General features: G+C 37.0%; 1 protein-coding gene across 3 annotated transcripts in view; it reads right to left on the bottom strand.

The window, feature by feature from the left end:
• Positions 1–24,219, bottom strand: part of ccdc88b (coiled-coil domain containing 88B) — a 174,192-nt gene that overhangs the window by 128,139 nt on the left and 21,834 nt on the right. The gene's annotated exons all lie outside the window — the stretch shown is intronic.

The following is a 24,219-nucleotide window of genomic DNA, read 5'->3' as shown; positions in this document are numbered from 1 at the left end:
AGGCTACCATGGTAACCGCACCATAGCAACAGTCACCTCCCTGTCAACACTTCCTGGTTCTTAACAGGAAGTGGGCGGAGCAATCTGCCGAAAAGGAAATTAAACATGCTGAACCCAACAATCAATTAGAGAAAATAAAAATAAAAACAATATAAACAAATAAGGAATGTTGGCTCCAACAGGCAGTATTGTCCTGTTTAACTTCTCCGTTCATGATGTCCGCATTGAGCTGGAGGGGGCGTGGCCTCCAGCTCCGGCCGAATACCGGGAGTTTGTCGGGAGAAAATCTCTGCCGGGAGGTTGTCGGGAGAGGCGCTGAATACCAGGATTCTCCCGCTAAAAACGGGAGGGTTGGCAAGTATGCTCAACAGCCAGCCACTATTGTGTAAACACAAGTAAGTCATCATCATCAGCCATGATCGACCCACTGCAGGGCAAGTTGATGGAGTTGATTACCATAGTAACTAATTCGATGACCATAGTAACTCATTAGATGACCATAGTAACTCATTAGATGATCATAGTAACTCATTAGATGACCATAGTAACTCATTAGATGACCATAGTAACTCATTAGATGACCATAGTAACTAGTACATCATGCAGATTCTAAGCATTGAAAGACTTAGTATAGTTGAAGACTTACGGTCATTAGAAAACATGACTGCACATCATAATGGCAGCTACAGTTTCCAACTTAAAGATCCAAAAACATTATTTTGGAATGCCCGGCGGGCCAGATTGAAAAGCTTAACGGGCCTTAGTTTGCCCAGGTCTGGGGCCGTATTTATCAGGCATCTTAGAGTGCCATTTTACACTTAAGTCCTCAGAATTTGCGAAATTTAGTCTGACTCTCAAACTTAAGAATACCAGCTATTTATCAACGTTCTTAAGTCTAAGAATCACTCCTACTCTCCACGATACTTAAGAGACCTTCAGAGGTGTCTTAAGTGGTTAGGAGTTGCCAGCCGGGGACGGCACTGAGGCGGGAGAGACGTGCGCGAACGTTCAGGGAGCGGAAGAATGTCCTGGCTTTGTTTGATGACGAGCAGCTGATCAAACGGTATCGTTTAGACAGAGCGGGTATTGTTGTTGTCACAGATTTAATAATTGTCAATCCCATGTTGATTTCTGCATGTGGCTGCAGTGGGCTAGTATTTATAGAGCCACCCACACCAGTTTCAAAATAGTTGCCTAATTAAGGAATTGGAAGAAAATGTTATGAGAGTAGCGTATGTGTGCGTGTGGCCCTTTAATAGGTGACAGCATGTGAGGTGAGTGACGTCAGTGAGTGTGTGGGCGAGAGAAGAGAGGGAGCGGTAGCGTGAGTGCGGGCGGGGACTAGTTTTTCGTCCGCTGTGGAGACCCACTGCCGGGTAAAGTGAAGGGTGTTTCCCCGAGCATACATCGGCCCTGGAGAAGTGTCTCCCCTGCGCTCTTCGACTACGGTCTGGGAGCAGGAAGCAGGAAAGGTGCAACAAAAAGGAAACATTTATTTTTGATTCATTGCCAATATTGTTTGTTTTGTATTATTTTGTAGTTTATTGTCAAAATAAACACTCCCATTGTCCACTTAAATATTTCTAAGATATTTCTTTATTCTTAGACAAGGGATTCCCTTCCGTGATTGGTCATTTCTATGGACACAGAAATGACGTCACAGAAATGACGTCACATAAAATTCCGTTTACGGCACATAGTAATGTCGTAATTCAGCTCTGAGTGTGACACTTAAGATTCAGTCCTACACTTCGCTGAAAGTGTGAGTAAGACGCTTGATAACTAACTTTGAAGTGCAGCTTTCAGCGAAGAATTTCTTTACTCTTAAGTCAACTCTTAGCAGACTTCTTAGGAGTAATTCTAAGAAGCTTGATAAATACGGCCCCTGGTCTAAACACAAGTAAGGCATCATCATCATCAGCCATGATCGGCCCACTGCAGGGCAAGTTGATGGAGTTGATTACCATAGTAAATAATTAGATGACCATAGTAACTCATTAGATGCCCATAGTAACTAATTAGATGACCATAGTAACTCATTAGATGCCCATAGTAACTAATTAGATGACCATAGTAACTCATTAGATGACCATAGTAACTCATTAGATGCCCATAGTAACTAATTAGATGACCATAGTAACTGGTACATCATGCAGATTCTAAGCATTGAAATACTTAGTATAGTTGAAGACAGAGCCCAAAAAAATTCTGCGGGCTATAGAGCGTTTTCTATTGGGGCTCCAGTACTCTGGAATGTTCTAGCAGTAACAGTGAGAGATGCTACCTCAGTGGAAGCATTTAAGTCCCATCTTAAAACTCATTTGTTTACTCTAGCCTTTAAATAGACCCCCCCTTTTAGACCAATTGATCTGCCGTTTCTTTTCTGCTCTGCACCCCTCTCCATGAAGGTCGCGCTAGCGGTCCAAAGTCGGGACCCAGGGTGGACCACTCATCTGTGCATCAGTTGGGCTGCTGACCTGTCTCCACTCAAGATGATCTCCTGCTGGCCCCACTATGGACTGGACTCTCACTATTATGTTAGATCCACTATGGACTGGACTCTCACACTATTATGTTAGATCCACTATGGACTGGACTCTCACTATTATGTTAGATCCACTATGGACTGGACTCTCACACTGTTATGTTAGATCCACTATGGACTGGACTCTCACTATTATGTTAGATCCACTATGGACTGGACTCTCACACTGTTATGTTAGATCCACTATGGACTGGACTCTCACACTATTATGTTAGATCCACTATGGACTAGACTCTCACACTATTATGTTAGATCCACTATGGACTGGACTCTGACACTATTATGTTAGATCCACTATGGACTGGACTCTCACTATTATGTTAGATCCACTATGGACTGGACTCTCACACTGTTATGTTAGATCCACTATGGACTGGACGCTCACACTATTATGTTATATCCACTATGGACTAGACTCTCACACTATTATGTTAGATCCACTATGGACTGGACTCTCACACTATTATGTTAGATCCACTATGGACTGGACTCTCACACTGTTATGTTAGATCCACTATGGACTGGACGCTCACACTATTATGTTATATCCACTATGGACTAGACTCTCACACTATTATGTTAGATCCACTATGGACTGGACTCTCACACTATTAAGTTAGATCCACTATGGACTGGACTCTCAATATTATGTTAGATCCACCATGGAGTGGACTCTCACACTATTATGTTAGATCCACTACGGACTGGACTCTCACACTATTATGTTAGATCCACTATGGACTGGACTCTCACACTATTATGTTAGATCCACTATGGACTAGACTCTCACACTATTATGTTAGATCCACTATGGACTGGACTCTCACACTATTATGTTAGATCCACTATGGACTGGACTCTCAATATTATGTTAGATCCACTATGGACTGGACTCTCACTATTATGTTAGATCCACTATGGACTGGACTCTCACACTATTATGTTAGATCCACTATGGACTAGACTCTCACACTATTATGTTAGATCCACTATGGACTGGACTCTCACACTATTATGCTAGATCCACTATGGACTGGACTCTTACTATTATGTTAGATCCACTATGGACTGGACTCTCACTATTATGTTAGATCCACTATGGACTGGACTCTCACACTGTTATGTTAGATCCACTATGGACTGGACTCTCACACTATTATGTTAGATCCACTATGGACTGGACTCTCACACTATTATGTTAGATCCACTATGGACTGGACTCTCACACTATTATGTTAGATCCACTATGGACTGGACTCTCACACTATTATGTTAGATCCACTATGGACTGGACTCTCACTATTATGTTAGATCCACTATAGACTGGACTCTCACACTATTATGTTAGATCTACTATGGACTGGACTCACACTATTATGTTAGATCCACTATGGACTGGACTCTCACACTATTATGTTAGATCCACTATGGACTGGACTCTCACACTATTATGTTAGATCCACTATGGACTGGACTCTCACACTATTAACTAGATCCACTATGGACTGGACTCACACTATTAACTAGATCCACTATGGACTGGACTCTCACAATATTATGATGGATCCACTATGGACTGGACTCTCACACTATTAACTAGATCCACTATGGACTGGACTCACACTATTAACTAGATCCACTATGGACTGGACTCTCACAATATTATGCTAGATCCACTCGACGTCCATTGCACCGGTCACCCAGGGGTGGTGTCCCGACATCTGCGGTCCCCTCCAAGGTTTCTCATTGTCCTCCCATTGGGTTGAGTTTTTTCTTGCCCTGATGTGGGATCTGAGCTGAGGATGTCGTTGTGGCCTTTGAGACACTTGTGATTTAGGGCTATATAAGTAAACATTGATTGATTGATTGATTGGTTGATTGATGTTGCTTCTCATGACATCATTGAGGTTCCCAAATGCACTCCAACCACCTCTTCTCCTTCTTTTGACCTCATCCAATAGTTTGTGATCCATTCTAATTTGCTGTCCTATATATATATATAGCACATGACTTTGGTGTTCTTCATGTTTATCTTCAAGCCGACTTTCTTGCTTTCAATGCTAAGTTCATCAAGCATTTCCTCTATCTTGTGATCATCCTCTGCGATTAGGATGACGTCATCAGCAAATCGTAGGTGGTTTAATCTTTCACCATCTATGTTTTTTCCTTTTCTCTCCCAGCTGATTTTACGAAAGATTGCCTCATGTGCAGAGTTGAAGAGTTTAGGGGATGTAGTGTAGTGTCTCCCTGCTGGATTGCTCTGTTAATAGGAATTTTGTCACTATCTTTATGCAGGTGGATGGTCGCCGTTACCTTACTAAACATCGTCTCCAGGAGTTTGTTGTATTTGTAGTGGACACACCAGTAAGTACAAAGACAGTTTTCAGAGGGAGTTATCATCGTGGCAGGGGACTTTAAAGGCCTACTGAAAGCCACTACTACCGACCACGCAGTCTGATAGTTTATATATCAATGATGAAATGTTAACATTGCAACACATGCCAATACGGCCGGGTTAACTTATAAAGTGCAATTTTAAATTTGCCGCTAAACTTCCGGTTGAAAACGTCTTTGGATGATGACGTATGCGCGTGACGTAGCCAGTGAAACAGAAGTATCGGTACCCCATTGAATACAATACAAAATAGCTCTGTTTTCATCTCATAATTCCACAGTATTCTGGACATCTGTGTTGGTGAATCTTTTGCAATTTGTTTAATGAACAATGGAGACTGCAAAGAAGAAAGTTGTAGGTGGGATCGGTGTATTAGCGGGGGACTACAGCAATACAACCAGGAGGACTTTGACTTGGATAGCAGACGCGCTATCCGACGCTAGCCGCCGACCGCACGGATGATCGGGTGAAGTCCTTCGTCGCACCGTCGATCGCTGGAACGCAGGTGAGCACGGGTGTTGATGAGCAGATGAGGGCTGGCTGGCGTAGGTGGATAGCTAATGTTTTTAGCATAGCTCTGTGAGGTCCCGTTGCTAAGTAGCTTCAATGGCATCGTTAGCAACAGCATTGTTAAGCTTCGCCAGGCTGGAAAGCATTAACCGTGTATTTACAGGTCCATGGTTTAATAGTATTGTTGATTTTCTGTCTATCCTTCCAGTCAGGGGCTTATTTCTTTTGTTTCTATATGCAGTTAAGCACGATGCTATCACGTTAGCTCCGTAGCTAAAGTGTTTCGCCGAGGTATTGTCGTGGAGATAAGTCACTGTGAATGTCCATTTCGCGTTCTCGACTCTCATTTTCAAGAGGATATAGTATCCGAGGTGGTTTAAAATACAAATCCGTGATCCACAATAGAAAAAGGAGAGAGTGTGGAATCCAATGAGCCAGCTTGTACCTAAGTTACGGTCAGAGCGAAAAAAGATGCGTCCTGCACTGCACTCTAGTCCTTCACTCTCACGTTCCTCATCCATGAATCTTTCATCCTGGCTCAAATTAATGGGGTAATCGTCGCTTTCTCGGTCCGGATCGCTCTCGCTGCTGGTGTAAACAATGGGGAAATGTGAGGAGCCTTTCAAATTGTGACGTCACGCTACTTCCGGTACAGGCAAGGCTTTTTTTTTATCAGCGACCAAAAGTTACGAACTTTATCGTCGATGTTCTCTACTAAATCCTTTCAGTAAAAACATGGCAATGTCGCGAAATGATCAAGTATGACACATAGAATGGATCTGCTATCCCCATTTAAATAAAAACATTTAATTTCAGTAGGCCTTTAATCAAGCTAACATGAAAACTGTGTTCCCCCATTTCCATCAATATGAGACTTTTGTAACCAGGGGTGGAAGCAAGCTAGACATGATTGACAGCAACATCAAACATGCATGTAGGTCTGCTATACTGTGAGTGTGGCAGCACTTTGGCACACTGGACAACTCTTCACAATTTTCTGGAAGACACCGGGATATTTCCCTTGTCGACTGAAGTTACCAATCTCCTGGATTGTGATCCATATAAGACATTACGGTGTTTGCCCGGATGTCAAAAGGATGACGGGGTGATGAGGAGGTGGCCGATCAAAAATTACTTTAAAAAAAAAAAAAACCGCCAAAACTTCTACAACCATCTTTCTTAAAATGCATACTTTCCCTTCCGTCATCCAATCGCCCGTCGGGACCAGTGGTGGCTGCTGGTCTTTCAGGTTGGGGAAGCTGATTTCCAGCTGTTCTCTAAACACCAGTGTAGATCCAATCAAAGATCAAAGATATAAAGATGCTAGATTTTACAAAGAAAATGTAAATTTTTCCATATCAACTCAGAACAAGGGAACAAAACTTGAAAAATGCTCAGTTTATATTTCAAAATGGTTAATCCGCTCATTTTGCTGTCAGTCAAAAAGGGATCCAGCCTCAGACAGATCATCCAATCATCATGCGGAAGCTGAGTGTCAGACCGAGCCCACTTTCTATACACTTTCAGACATAATCAGCGTCAAATGGGCGGGACAAATCTGAGCATTTATCAAATGACTGCTGTGGAACAACCCACTCTTTGCTCCCCCACTGAAGTCACTGCTCACTCAGCTTCAACGCAAGTTTAACGCCCTGTGACGCGACCACCATGAATGAGAAGAAAGTGCCGTCAAAAGTTGTGAAAGCTGATTCTGAACAAAAGTTGAACAATTCTAGAGCATATTTAGTCAATTTAATGTAAACACAAAAGTACATATTTGACCACTTTTTTGACTTTGTAGGGGAAGCTGATCTTCCCTTGCAATTTGAGAGAAAACGCCACATTCAATGACTCTTAAAGGCTTACTGAAATTTTTTTTTTTTATTTAAACGGGGATAGCAGATCCATTCTATGTGTCATACTTGATCATTTCGCGATATTGCCATCTTTTTGCTGAAAGGATTTAGTAGAGAACATCGACGATAAAGTTCGCAACTTTTGGTCGCTGATAAAAAAAAGCCTTGCCTGTACCGGAAGTAGCGTGACGTCGCAGGTTGAAAGGCTCCTCACATTTCCCCATTGTTTACACCAGCAGCGAGAGCGATTCGGACCGAGAAAGCGACGATTACCCCATTAATTTGAGCCAGGATGAAATATTTGTGGATGAGGAACGTTAGAGTGAAGGACTAGAGTGCAGTGCAGGACATATTTTTTTTCGCTCTGACCTTAACTTAGGTACAAGCTGGCTCATTGGATTCCACACTCTCTCCTTTTTCTATTGTGGATCACGGATTTGTATTTTAAACCACCTCGGATACTATATCCTCTTGAAAATGAGAGTCGAGAACGCGAAATGGACATTCACAGTGACTTTTATCTCCACTACAATACATCGGCGAAGCACTTAGCTACGGAGCTAACGTGATAGCATCGGGCTTAACTGCATATAGAAACAAAAGAAATAAACCCCTGACTGGAAGGTTAGACAGAAAATCAACAATACTATTAAACCATGGACATGTAAATACACGGTTAATGCTTTCCAGCTTGGCGAAGCTTAACAATGCTGTTGCTAACGATGCCATTGAAGCTAACTTAGCAACCGGACCTCACAAAGCTATGCTAAAAACATTAGCTATCCACCTACGCCAGCCAGCCCTCATCTGCTCATCAACACCCGTGCTCACCTGCGTTCCAGCGATCGACGGTGCGACGAAGGACTTCACCCGATCACAGATGCGGTCGGCGGCCCGGAGACGGAGGAAGTCAAGGTGAGTTCGGCGGCTAGCGCGTCTGCTATCCATCTCAAAGTCCTCCTGGTTGTGTTGCTGTAGTCCGCCGCTAATACACCGATCCCACCTACAACTTTCTTCTTTGCAGTCTCCATTGTTCATTAAACAAACTGCAAAAAATTCACCAACACAGATGTCCAGAACACTGTGGAATTTTGAGATGAAAACAGAGCTTTTTTGTATTGTATTCAATGTGTCCGCATACTTCCGTTTCAACGATTGACGTCATCATACATAGACGTTTTCAACCGGAAGTGTGGCGGGAAATTTAAAATTGCACTTTATAAGTGTGAAGCGACTGGGATGAGAATCAGCACCTCCAAGTCCGAGTCCATGGTTCTCGCCCGGAAAAGGGTGGAGTGCCATCTCCGGGTTGCGGAGGAGACCCTGCCCCAAGTGGAGGAGTTCAAGTACCTTGGAGTCTTGTTCACGAGTGAGGGAAGAGTGGATCGTGAGATCGACAGACGGATCGGTGCGGCGTCTTCAGTAATGCGGACGCTGTATCGATCCGTTGTGGTGAAGAAGGAGCTGAGCCGGAAGGCAAAGCTCTCAATTTACCGGTCGATCTGCGTTCCCATCCTCACCTATGGTCATGAGCTTTGGGTTATGACCGAAAGGACAAGATCACGGGTACAAGCGGACGAAATGAGTTTCCTCCGCCGGGTGGCGGGGCTCTCCTTTAGAGATAGGGTGAGAAGCTCTGCCATCCGGGGGGAGCTCAAAGTAAAGCCGCTACTCCTCCACATCGAGAGGAGCCAGATGAGGTGGTTCGGGCATCTGGTCAGGATGCCACACGAACGCCTTCCTAGGGAGGTGTTTAGGGCACGTCCGACCAGTAGGAGGCCACAGGGAAGACCCAGGACACGTTGGGAAAACTATGTCTCCCGGCTGGCCTGGGAACGCCTCAGGATCCCCCGGGAGGAGCTGGACGAAGTGGCTGGGGAGAGGGAAGTCTGGGCTTTTCTGCTTAGGCTGCTGCCCCCGCGACCCCACCTCGGATAAGCGGAAGAAGATGGATGGATGGCACTTTATAAGTTAACCCGGCCGTATTGGCATGTGTTGCAATGTTAAGATTTCATCATTGATATATAAACTATCAGACTGCGTGGTCGGTAGTAGTGGCTTTCAGTAGGCCTTTAAACCTTAACAAGGTTGTGGTATTCCACTTTACTGAACAAGGCTTTGGTATTCCACTTTACTGGACAAGGTTGTGGTCGGCTTGTCGCCACAACTTGGACAAATCTTCTGGCAAGTCCTGCTGAATGAATGTGGACAGTGTTGGACTTTCTCTGCCCAGAAAGCTGTCATTTCTGGCAGCAACAGCATCAAGTCCCTCCCTTGCAAAGGCGCCTTCTTCCAACTTCCTCATTTGCATTCTGTAGCACAATGTGGCGCCCGACTATTTCTCTGTTAATTACAAAAAAAAAAAAAAAATGTTCATTGTCGAAGAGCCACAGTGTGATTTTGGCCGGCTGCTCTTCCACCTGTTCTCATTCTGCTGGTGGACACACAATTAGCGCTCACTCTGCGGTTAGCGAGGCAATGCACAGATGCATTGTGGGAAGTGTGTGCCGCTGCAGGACATGTTCCTTCTGAAACAGTTGCAGCTTCCGGTCAGTCGTGGCAAAGCCAAACTGAATCCACAGTTTGGTTCTTTTTGTTGGTGAGCAGCTCCTTTTGTAGTCCTTCCGGCACTAGTCTACACATCACTATTTGGCATACATCACTATTTGACATACATCACTATTTGACATACATCACTATTTGGCATATATCACTATTTGGCATATATCCCTATTTGACATACATCACTATTTGGCATATATCACTATTTGACATATATCACTATTTGGCATATATCACTATTTGACATACATCACTATTTGGCATATATTCCATACATCACTATTTGGCATATATCACTATTTGACATACATCACTATTTGGCATATATTCCATACACCACTATTTGGCATATATCACTATTTGACATACATCACTATTTGGCATACATCACTATTTGGCATATATTCCATACATCACTACTTGGCATATATCACTATTTGGCATACATCACTATTTGGCATACATCACTATTTGGCATATATTCCATACATCACTATTTGGCATATATCACTATTTGGCATACATCACTATTTGGCATATATTCCATACATCACAATTTGGCATAAATCACTATTTGGCATATATTCCACACATCACTATTTGGCATATATCACTATTTGGCATATATCACTATTTGACATACATCACTATTTGGCATATATCACTATTTGGCATATATCACTATTTGGCATATATCACTTTTTGACATACATCACTATTTGGCATATATTCCATAAATCACTATTTGGCATATATCACTATTTGACATACATCACTATTTGGCATATATTCCATACACCACTATTTGGCATATATCACTATTTGACATACATCACTATTTGGCATACATCACTATTTGGCATATATTCCATACATCACTATTTGGCATATATCACTATTTGGCATACATCACTATTTGGCATACATCACTATTTGGCATATATTCCATACATCACTATTTGGCATATATCACTATTTGGCATACATCACTATTTGGCATATATTCCATATATCACTATTTGGCATAAATCACTATTTGGCATGTATTCCATACATCACTATTTGGCATATATCACTATTTGGCATACATCACTATTTGGCATACATCACTATTTGGCATATATTCCACACATCACTATTTGGCATATATCACTATTTGACATACATCACTATTTGGCATACATCACTATTTGGCATATATCACTATTTGGCATATATCACCTTTTGACATACATCACTATTTGGCATATATTCCATACATCACTATTTGGCATATATCACTATTTGACATACATCACTATTTGGCATATATTCCATACACCACTATTTGGCATATATCACTATTTGACATACATCACTATTTGGCATACATCACTATTTGGCATATATTCCATACATCACTATTTGGCATATATCACTATTTGGCATACATCACTATTTGGCATACATCACTATTTGGCATATATTCCATACATCACTATTTGGCATATATCACTATTTGGCATACATCACTATTTGGCATATATTCCATACATCACTATTTGGCATAAATCACTATTTGGCATATATTCCACACATCACTATTTGGCATTTATCACTATTTGGCATATATCACTATTTGGCATGTATCACTATTTGGCATATATCACTATTTGACATACATCACTATTTGGCATATATTCCATACATCACTATTTGGCATATATCACTATTTGACATACATCACTATTTGGCATATATTCCATACACCACTATTTGGCATATATCACTATTTGACATACATCACTATTTGGCATACATCACTATTTGGCATATATTCCATACATCACTATTTGGCATATATCACTATTTGGCATACATCACTATTTGGCATACATCACTATTTGGCATATATTCCATACATCACTATTTGGCATATATCACTATTTGGCATACATCACTATTTGGCATATATTCCATACATCACTATTTGGCATAAATCACTATTTGGCATATATTCCACACATCACTATTTGGCATATATCACTATTTGGCATATATCACTATTTGGCATATATCACTATTTGGCATATATCACTATTTGACACACATCACTATTTGGCATATATTCCATACATCACTATTTGGCATACATCACTATTTGACATACATCACTATTTGGCATATATTCCATACACCACTATTTGGCATATATCACTATTTGACACACATCACTATTTGGCATATATTCCATACATCACTATTTGGCATATATCACTATTTGACATACATCACTATTTGGCATATATTCCATACACCACTATTTGGCATATATCACTATTTGACATACATCACTATTTGGCCTACATCACTATTTGGCATATATTCCATACATCACTATTTGGCATATATCACTATTTGGCATACATCACTATTTGGCATACATCACTATTTGGCATATATTCCATACATCACTATTTGGCATATATCACTATTTGGCATACATCACTATTTGGCATATATTCCATACATCACTATTTGGCATAAATAACTATTTGGCATATATTCCACACATCACTATTTGGCATATATCACTATTTGGCATATATCACTATTTGACATACATCACTATTTGGCATATATCACTATTTGGCATATATCACTATTTGGCATATATCACTTTTTGACATACATCACTATTTGGCATATATTCCATACATCACTATTTGGCATATATCACTATTTGACATACATCACTATTTGGCATATATTCCATACACCACTATTTGGCATATATCACTATTTGGCATACATCACTATTTGGCATACATCACTATTTGGCATATATTCCATACATCACTATTTGGCATATATCACTATTTGGCATACATCACTATTTGGCATACATCACTATTTGGCATATATTCCATACATCACTATTTGGCATATATCACTATTTGGCATACATCACTATTTGGCATATATTCCATACATCACTATTTGGAATAAATCACTATTTGGCATATATTCCATACATCACTATTTGGCATAAATCACTATTTGGCATATATCACTATTTGACATATATCACTATTTGGCATATATCACTATTTGGCATATATCACTATTTGGCATATATCACTTTTTGACATACATCACTATTTGGCATATATTCCATACATCACTATTTGGCATATATCACTATTTGACATACATCACTATTTGGCATATATTCCATACACCACTATTTGGCATAAATCACTATTTGACATACATCACTATTTGGCATACATCACTATTTGGCATATATTCCATACATCACTATTTGGCATGTATCACTATTTGGCATACATCACTATTTGGCATACATCACTATTTGGCATATATTCCATACATCACTATTTGGCATATATCACTATTTGGCATACATCACTATCTGGCATATATTCCATACATCACTATTTGGCATAAATAACTATTTGGCATATATTCCACACATCACTATTTGGCATATATCACTATTTGGCATATATCACTATTTGACATACATCACTATTTGGCATATATCACTATTTGGCATACATCACTATTTGGCATGTATCACTTTTTGACATTCATCACTATTTGGCATATATTCCATACATCACTATTTGGCATATATCACTATTTGACATACATCACTATTTGGCATATATTCCATACACCACTATTTGGCATATATCACTATTTGACATACATCACTATTTGGCATACATCACTATTTGGCATATATTCCATACATCACTATTTGGCATATATCACTATTTGGCATACATCACTATTTGGCATACATCACTATTTGGCATATATTCCATACATCACTAATTGGCATACATCACTATTTGGCATATATTCCATACATCACTATTTGGCATAAATCACTATTTGGCATATATACCACACATCACTATTTGGCATATATTCCATACATCACTATTTGGCATATATCACTATTTGGCATACATCACTATTTGGCATACATCACTTTTTGGCATATATTCCATACATCACTATTTGGCATATAACACTATTTGGCATACATCACTATTTGGCATATATTCCACACATCACTATTTGGCATATATCACTATTTGGCATATATTCCATACATCACTATTTGGCATACATCACTATTTGGCATATATTCCATACATCACTATTTGGCATATATCACTATTTGGCATACATCACTATTTGGCATACATCACTATTTGGCATATATTCCATACATCACTATTTGGCATATATCACTATTTGGCATACCTCACTATTTGGCATATATTCCATACATCACTATTTGGCATAAATCACTATTTGGCATATATTCCACACATTACTATTTGGCATCTATCACTATTTGGCATATATCACTATTTGGCATACATCACTATTTGGCATATATTCCATACATCACTATTTGGCATATATCACTATTTGGCATACATCACTATTTGGCATATATTCCATACATCACTATTTGGCATAAATCACTATTTGGCATATATTCCACACATCACTATTTGGCATCTATCACTATTTGGCATATATTCCACACATCACTATTTGGCATGTATCACTATTTGGCATATATTCCATACATCACTATTTGGCATATATCACTATTTGGCATACATCACTATTTGGCATACATCACTATTTGACATATATTCCATACATCACTATTTGGCATATATCACTATTTGGCATATATTCCACACATCACTATTTGGCATATATCACTATTTGGCATATATTCCACACATCACTATTTGGCATATATCACTATTTGGCATATATTCCACACATCACTATTTGGCATATATCACTATTTGGCATATATTCCACACATCACTATTTGGCATGTATCACTATTTGGCATATATCATGGCGAACACACATTGACTCCCACGCAGTGTTGTCCCGATACCAATATTTTGTTACCGGTACCAGTACCAAAATGTATTTTGATACTTTTCGGTACTTTTCGGTACTTTTCTAAATAAAAGGGCACCACAAAAAATGTCATTATTTTCTTTATTGTAACAAAAAATCTTAGGGTACATGAAACATATGTTTGTTATTGTAATTTAGTCCTTAATGCTAGGTTCACACCACTTTAAAGCGGCATGCAAAGCGGCGTTAAAGCGTAACAAAGCGTGATTAAAGCGTGAGGGTCCTAATGGATCGTGGGAAAGCTTGTAGTGAAGCGGGACATGCGGCAAGTTCGCCAAAAAATTTTAAACGGTTTACCTACAAATAGGAAGTGACTGTGATATTGACTAGTGACATTGAAACTTTTTTGTAAAACCAACACAGGATTACAAATCCAATCTCTTTTGCATCATTGCCTTTTTTATACGATGATCATTGTTTCTGTACTTCCGTTAGAGTTTGCTGTTTGACATTATTGTCTATAATTTTTCTGTATGAAAATGTAAACAAAAATGGTTCTTAACTTTCTACTTTGTGGACAATGTTGATCCACTCTCTTGTATCATCTCATACAACATAATGTATCATATGAACCCCACATTATGTAACCTGATTGGTGAACAGTGATACTATTTGTGCTTTTTTGTTTGGTCAAGTTTGTTGCTTGCTGTGCATGTTGAGAACATCTTCCTTAATAATAAAGAGAATATGTTACGTTTAAAAGAAATGCCTTTTATTATTGTCAACTAGCATAAGAAATGATATTTATTAAAATGACAAAGAAATAAAAGAAATGAAGATATAAAACATAATATAAGGGGAAAAAAAGAGAAATTGAAAAAATAAATGAATATAAAAAATGTGGGGAAACTTAGTATACTGAGTTTTTCACTTTTTTTTTTACTTATTTGTTTATCACATTTGTCTTTTTTTATTACATTATGTGTTTTATCTTGTATATAATAAAACAAAAAGAAAAATCAAATAAATACATAAATCTAAAAAATGTGGGGAAAACTTAGTATACTGAGTTTTTCACATTTTTTTTTACTTATTTGTTTATCATATTTCTCTTTTTTTATTACATTATGTGTTTTATCTTGTATATAATAAAACAAAAAGAAAAATCAAATAAATACATAAATCTAAAAAATGTGGGGAAAACTTAGTATATTGAGTTTTTCACTTTTTTTTAACTTGTTTATCATATTTCTCTTTTTTATTACATTATGTGTTTTATCTTGTATATAATAAAACAAAAAGAAAAATCAAATAAATACATAAATCTAAAAAATGTGGGGAAAACTTAGTATATTGAGTTTTTCACTTTTTTTTTAACTTGTTTATCATATTTCTCTTTTTTATTACATTATGTGTTTTATCTTGTATATAATAAAACAAAAAGAAAAATCAAATAAATAGATAAATCTAAAAAATGTGGGGAAAACTTAGTATACTGAGTTTTTCACTTTTTTTTTTTACTTATTTGTTTATCATATTTCTCTTTTTTTATTACATTATGTGTTTTATCTTGTATATAATAAAACAAAAAGAAAAATCAAATAAATAGATAAATCTAAAAAATGTGGGGAAAACTTAGTATACTGAGTTTTTCACTTTTTTTTTTACTTATTTGTTTATCATATTTCTCTTTTTTTATTATATTATGTGTTTTATCTTGTATATAATAAAACAAAAAGAAAAATCAAATAAATACATAAATCTAAAAAATGTGGGGAAAACTTAGTATACTGAGTTTTTCACTTTTTTTTTACTTATTTGTTTATCATATTTCTCTTTTTTTATTACATTATGTGTTTTATCTTGTATATAATAAAACAAAAAGAAAAATCAAATAAATACATAAATCTAAAAAATGTGGGGAAAACTTAGTATACTGAGTTTTTCACTTTTTTTTAACTTATTTGTTTATCATATTTGTCTTTTTTATTACATTATGTGTTTTATCTTGTATATGATAAAACAAAAAGAAAAATCAAATAAATAGATAAATCTAAAAAATGTGGGGAAAACTTAGTATACTGAGTTTTTCACTTTTTTTTTTACTTATTTGTTTATCATATTTCTCTTTTTTTATTACATTATGTGTTTTATCTTGTATATAATAAAACAAAAAGAAAAATCAAATAAATACATAAATCTAAAAAATGTGGGGAAAACTTAGTATACTGAGTTTTTCACTTTTTTTTTTACTTATTTGTTTATCATACTTCTCTTTTTTTATTACATTATGTGTTTTATCTTGTATATAATAAAACAAAAAGAAAAATCAAATAAATAGATAACTCTAAAAAATGTGGGGAAAACTTAGTATACTGAGTTTTTCACTTTTTTTTTTACTTATTTGTTTATCATATTTCTCTTTTTTTATTACATTATGTGTTTTATCTTGTATATAATAAAACAAAAAGAAAAATCAAATAAATACATAAATCTAAAAAATGTGGGGAAAACTTAGTATACTGAGTTTTTCACTTTTTTTTTTACTTATTTGTTTATCATATTTCTCTTTTTTTATTACATTATGTGTTTTATCTTGTATATAATAAAACAAAAAGAAAAATCTAATAAATACATAAATCTAAAAAATGTGGGGAAAACTTAGTATACTGAGTTTTTCACTTTTTTTTTACTTATTTGTTTATCATATTTCTCTTTTTTTATTACATTATGTGTTTTATCTTGTATATAATAAAACAAAAAGAAAAATCAAATAAATACATAAATCTAAAAAATGTGGGGAAAACTTAGTATACTGAGTTTTTCACTTTTTTTTAACTTATTTGTTTATCATATTTGTCTTTTTTATTACATTATGTGTTTTATCTTGTATATAATAAAACAAAAAGAAAAATCAAATAAATAGATAAATCTAAAAAATGTGGGGAAAACTTAGTATACTGAGTTTTTCACTTTTTTTTTTACTTATTTGTTTATCATATTTCTCTTTTTTTATTACATTATGTGTTTTATCTTGTATATAATAAAACAAAAAGAAAAATCAAATAAATACATAAATCTAAAAAATGTGGGGAAAACTTAGTATACTGAGTTTTTCACTTTTTTTTTTTACTTATTTGTTTATCATACTTCTCTTTTTTTATTACATTATGTGTTTTATCTTGTATATAATAAAACAAAAAGAAAAATCAAATAAATAGATAACTCTAAAAAATGTGGGGAAAACTTAGTATACTGAGTTTTTCACTTTTTTTTTACTTATTTGTTTATCATATTTCTCTTTTTTATTACATTATGTGTTTTATCTTGTATATAATAAAACAAAAACAAAAATCAAATAAATAGATCAATCTAAAAAATGTGGGGAAAACTTAGTATACTGAGTTTTTCACATTTTTTTCTTATTTTTTTGTCATATTTCTCTTTTTTATTATATTATGTGTGTGCACGCAATTTATTCGTCAAAGTCACAAAATAATAATCGCATCAAAGCGTAATAAAGTTCAATAAAGCGTAATAAAACGTATCAAAGCGTGATTTAAAGCGTGATTTAAAGCGTGATTTAAAGCGTGATTTAAAGCGTATCAAAGCGGGATCAAAGCGGCATCAAATCGTGAGGAACGGTAACAAAGCGGGAAAGAATTCGTATCAGAGCGCGTCAAAGCATAGCATTACTTCGGAGATCGGGATATTTGTGGAAAAAATGACGGCGCTTTGCTCGCCGCTTTAAAGCGCGGCAAGCGCCGTTGGTGTGAACCAGGCATAAATAAAATAGTGAACATACTAGACAACTTGTCTTTTAGTAGTAAGTAAAAAAAACAAAGGCTCCTAATTAGTCTGCTGACGTATGCAGTAACATATTGTGTCATTTATACACCTATTATTTTGTCTACATTACGAGGGACAAACTGTAAAAATGGATTGTTAATCCACTTGTTCATTTACTGTTAATATCTGCTTATTTTCTCTTTTAACATGTTTTATCTACACTTCTGTTCAAATGTAATAATCACTTATTCTTCTCTTCTTTGATACTTTACATTAGTTTTGGATGATACCACACATTTAGGTACCGATCCGATACCAAGTAGTTACAGGATCATACATTGGTCATATTCAAAGTCCTCATGTGTCCAGGGACATATTTACTGACTTTATAAACATAATATGAATTTAAAAGAAAAAGGATTTCGTGACGATAAAAAATATCGACGTAATCATAGTAGTATCGACTAGATACGCTCCTGTGCTTGGTATCATTACAGTGGATGTCAGGTGTAGATCCACCCGTGGCGTTTGTTTACATTGTGACGGCGGTGAGCTATTGTATCCTCCTACGGTGTGTAGTGAAGCATGTTTAGCTATTCCTCGTCCTCCAGTGATAATATTACTTGTAAGAAACTCACTTTATTTGTCGCCATAGTGATTTAGAAGTGCACTGTAAGAGTGCTACATGACATATTCATTGTAAGTGTGCAACATGACATACCCACTAAGTGTGCAACATGACATACCCACTGTAATTGTGCAACAAGACATATCAACTGTAAGTGTGCAACATGACATATCCACTGTAAGAGTGCAACATGACATATTCACTGTAAGTGTGCAACATGACATATCCACTGTAAGTGTGCAACATGACGTATCCACTGTAAGTGTGCAACATGACGTATCCACTGTAAGTGTGCAACATGACATATCCACTGTAAGTGTGCAACATGACGTATCCACTGTAAGTGTGCAACATGACATATCCACTGTAAGTGTGCAACATGACATATCCACTGTAAGTGTGCAACATGACATATCCACTGTAAGTGTGCAACATGACATATCCACTGTAAGTGTGCAACATGACATACCCACTGTAAGTGTGCAACATGACATATCCACTGTAAGTGTGCAACATGACATATTCACTGTAAGTGTGCAACATGACATACCCACTGTAAGTGTGCAACATGACATATCCACTGTAAGGGTGCAACATGATATATCCACTGTAAGTGTGCAACATGACATTCCCACTGTAAGTGTGCAACATGACATATCCACTGTAAGTGTGCAACATGACATATCCACTGTAAGAGTGCAACATGACATATTCACTGTAAGTGTGCAACATGACATATCCACTGTAAGTGTGCAACATGACATACCCACTGTAAGTGTGCAACATGAAATATCCACTGTAAGTGTGCAACATGACATATCCACTGTAACTGTGCAACATGACATATCCACTGTAAGTGTGCAACATGACATATCCACTGTAAGTGTGCAACATGACGTATCCACTGTAAGTGTGCAACATGACATATCCACTGTAAGTGTGCAACATGACATATCCACTGTAAGTGTGCAACATGATATATCCACTGTAAGTGTGCAGCATGACATATCCACTGTAAGTGTGCAACATGACATATCCACTGTAAGTATGCAACATGACATATCCACTGTAAGTGTGCAACATGACATATCCACTGTAAGTATGCAACATGACATATCCACTGTAAGTGTGCAACATGACATACCAACTGTAAGTGTGCAACAAGACATATCAACTGTAAGTGTGCAACAAGACATATCAACTGTAAGTGTGCAGCATGACATATCCACTGTAAGTGTGCAACATGACATATCCACTGTAAGTGTGCAACATGACATACCCACTGTAAGTGTGCAACATGACATATCCACTGTAAGAGTGCAACATGACATATCCACTGTAAGTGTGCAACATGATATATCCACTGTAAGTGTGCAGCATGACATATCCACTGTAAGTGTGCAACATGAAATATCCACTGTAAGTGTGCAACATGACATATCCACTGTAAGTGTGCAACATGACATATCACCTGTAAGTCATTAAAGAATACAAATAATAAATAATAATAAATAAATCACTGATGAGAAGCTCTGATGTATACAAGTCATTAAAGAATACAAATAATAAATAATAATAATAAATACAAAATAAAACTGGTGAGAAGCACTGATTTATACAAGTCATTAAAGAATACAAATAATTAATTAATAATAAAGAAATAAAAACTTGTGAGAAGAACTGATGTATACACGTCATTAAAGAATATAAATAATAAATAATAATAATAAATAAATAAAAAACTGGTGAGAAGCACTGATATATACAAGTCATTAAAGAATACAAATAATAAATAATAATAATAAACAAATAAATCACTGGTGAGAAGCACGGATGTATACAAGTCATTAAAGAATACAAATAATAATAAATAATAATAAATTAATAAAAACTGGTGAGAAGCACTAATGTATACAAGTCATTAAATAATACAAATAATAATAAATAAATACAAACTGGTGAGAAGCACTGATGTATACAAGTCATTAAAGAATACAAATAATAAATAATAATAATAAAAATAAATAAATAAAAACTGGTGAGAAGCACTGATGTATACATGTCATTAAATAATACAAATAATAAATAATAATAATAAATCAATCAATCAATTGTGAGAAGCACTGATATATACAGGTCATTAAAGAATACAAATAATAATAAATAATAATAAATTAATAAAAACTGGTGAGAAGCACTAATGTATACAAGTCATTAAAGAATACAAATAATAATAAATAAATACAAACTGGTGAGAAGCACTGATGTATAAAAGTCATTAAAGAATACAAATAATAAATAAATAAAAACTGGTGAGAAGCACTGATGTATACAAGTCATTAAATAATACAAATAATAATAAATAATAATAAATAATAATAAATAAAAACTGGTGAGAAGCACTGATGTATACAAGTCATTAAAGAATACAAATGATAAATAACAATAAATAAATTAATCAAAACTGGTGAGAAGCACTGATGTATACAAGTTTTTAAAGAATACAAATAATAAATAATAATAAATAAATAAAAACTGGTGAGAAGCACTGATGTATACAAGTCATTAAAGAATACAAATAATAAATATTAATAATAATAATAAATAAATAAAAACTGTTGAGAAGCACTGATGTATACAAGTCATTAAAGAATACAAATAATACATAATAATAATAAATAAATAAAAACTGGTGAGAAGCACTGATGTATACAAGTCATTAAAGAATACAAATAATAATATATAAATACAAACTGGTGAGAAGCACTGATGTATACAAGTCATTAAAGAATACAAATAATAATAAATAAATACAAACTGGTGAGAAGCACTGATGTATACAAGTCATTAAAGAATAAAAATAATAAATAATAATAATAAATAAATACAAACTGGTGAGAAGCACTGATGTATACAAGTCATTAAAGAATACAAATAATAATACATAAATAAAAACTGGTGAGAAGCACTGATGTATACAACTAATCAAAGAATGTTGCTGTATGACCCAGCCCTACTGCTTGAGCACCTCTTCTCTGGAAAGGGAAGCAAACATTGTCCTACGCCAGGGGCCCCAAATTTGGCCCACTGAGTCGTTCCGTTTGGCCGCCAAAGGCTGGCCTTCCAGAAAGTCATCCATATTCATACTGACCTCCTTCATGCTCACAAACATGTCCGCTAGGCTAACTAGTCACCTTCTATTAAACATTACATTTGGCAGTATGAGCCTCGGCTTGATTCAAATCACAGTTCTTTGGCCCATTGGCACATTTTCACTTTGGCCCTTAGAGACGAGGGAGGGAAGTGTGGGCATCCCTGACTAGTTTTGAGAGCATTATCACCAAGTTGCTCCAAGCTTTCAGTGATTCACTCCAAAAGTGGGAAGTGAAACCTTGAAAAGTGGCTATGTTGCTATGTTGCTCTGTTGCTATGTTGCTCTGTTGCTACCATCTGACCAGGGAGGCTGAAGTCCTCCTTGAGGGAGTCCAGTGTGTCTTTACCTCAAATGACACCAACTACTATGTTGCTACCATCTGACCAGGGAGGCTGAAGTCCTCCTGGAGGGAGTCCAATGTGTCTTTACCTCAAATGACACCAACTACTATGTTGCTACCATCTGACCAGGGAGGCTGAAGTCCTCCTTGAGGGAGTCCAGTGTGTCTTTACCTCAAATGACACCAACTACTATGTTGCTACCATCTGACCAGGGAGGCTGAAGTCCTCCTGGAGGGAGTCCAGTGTGTCATTACCTTAAATGACACCAACTACTATGTTGCTACCATCTGACCTAGGGAGGCTGAAGTCCTCCTGGAGGGAGTCCAGTGTGTCTTTACCTCAAATGACACCAACTACTATGTTGCTACCATCTGACCAGGGAGGCTGAAGTCCTCCTGGAGGGAGTCCTGTGTGTCTTTACCTCAAATGACACCAACTACTATGTTGCTACCATCTGACCAGGGAGGCTGAAGTCCTCCTGGAGGGAGTCCAGTGTGTCTTTACCTCAAATGACACCAACTACTATGTTGCTTTGTTGCTAGTATCTGACCAGGGAGGCTGAAGTCCTCCTGGAGGGAGTCCAGTGTGTCTTTACCTCAAATGACACCAACTACTATGTTGCTACCATCTGACCAGGGAGGCTGAAGTCCTCCTGGAGGGAGTCCAGTGTGTCATTACCTCAAATGACACCAACTACTATGTTGCTACCATCTGACCTAGGGAGGCTGAAGTCCTCCTGGAGGGAGTCCAGTGTGTCTTTACCTCAAATGACACCAACTACTATGTTGCTACCATCTGACCAGGGAGGCTGAAGTCCTCCTGGAGGGAGTCCAGTGTGTCATTACCTCAAATGACACCAACTACTATGTTGCTACCATCTGACCTAGGGAGGCTGAAGTCCTCCTGGAGGGAGTCCAGTGTGTCTTTACCTCAAATGACACCAACTACTATGTTGCTACCATCTGACCAGGGAGGCTGAAGTCCTCCTGGAGGGAGTCCAGTGTGTCTTTACCTCAAATGACACCAACTACTATGTTGCTACCATCTGACCAGGGAGGCTGAAGTCCTCCTGGAGGGAGTCCAGTGTGTCATTACCTCAAATGACACCAACTACTATGTTGCTACCATCTGACCAGGGAGGCTGAAGTCCTCCTGGAGGGAGTCCAGTGTGTCATTACCTCAAATGACACCAACTACTATGTTGCTACCATCTGACCAGGGAGGCTGAAGTCCTCCTTGAGGGAGTCCAGTATGTCATTACCTCAAATAACACCAACTACTATGTTGTTACCATCTGACCAGGGAGGCTGAAGTCCTCCTGGAGGGAGTCCAGTGTGTCATTACCTCAAATGACACCAACTACTATGTTGCTACCATCTGACCAGGGAGGCTGAAGTCCTCCTTGAGGGAGTCCAGTATGTCATTACCTCAAATAACACCAACTACTATGTTGTTACCATCTGACCAGGGAGGCTGAAGTCCTCCTGGAGGGAGTCCAGTGTGTCATTACCTCAAATGACACCAACTA

Source organism: Entelurus aequoreus, linkage group LG04 (assembly GCF_033978785.1).
Source record: "Entelurus aequoreus isolate RoL-2023_Sb linkage group LG04, RoL_Eaeq_v1.1, whole genome shotgun sequence".
NCBI lineage: Eukaryota > Metazoa > Chordata > Actinopteri > Syngnathiformes > Syngnathidae > Entelurus > Entelurus aequoreus.
This window is presented reverse-complemented; position numbering and strand designations above follow the sequence as displayed.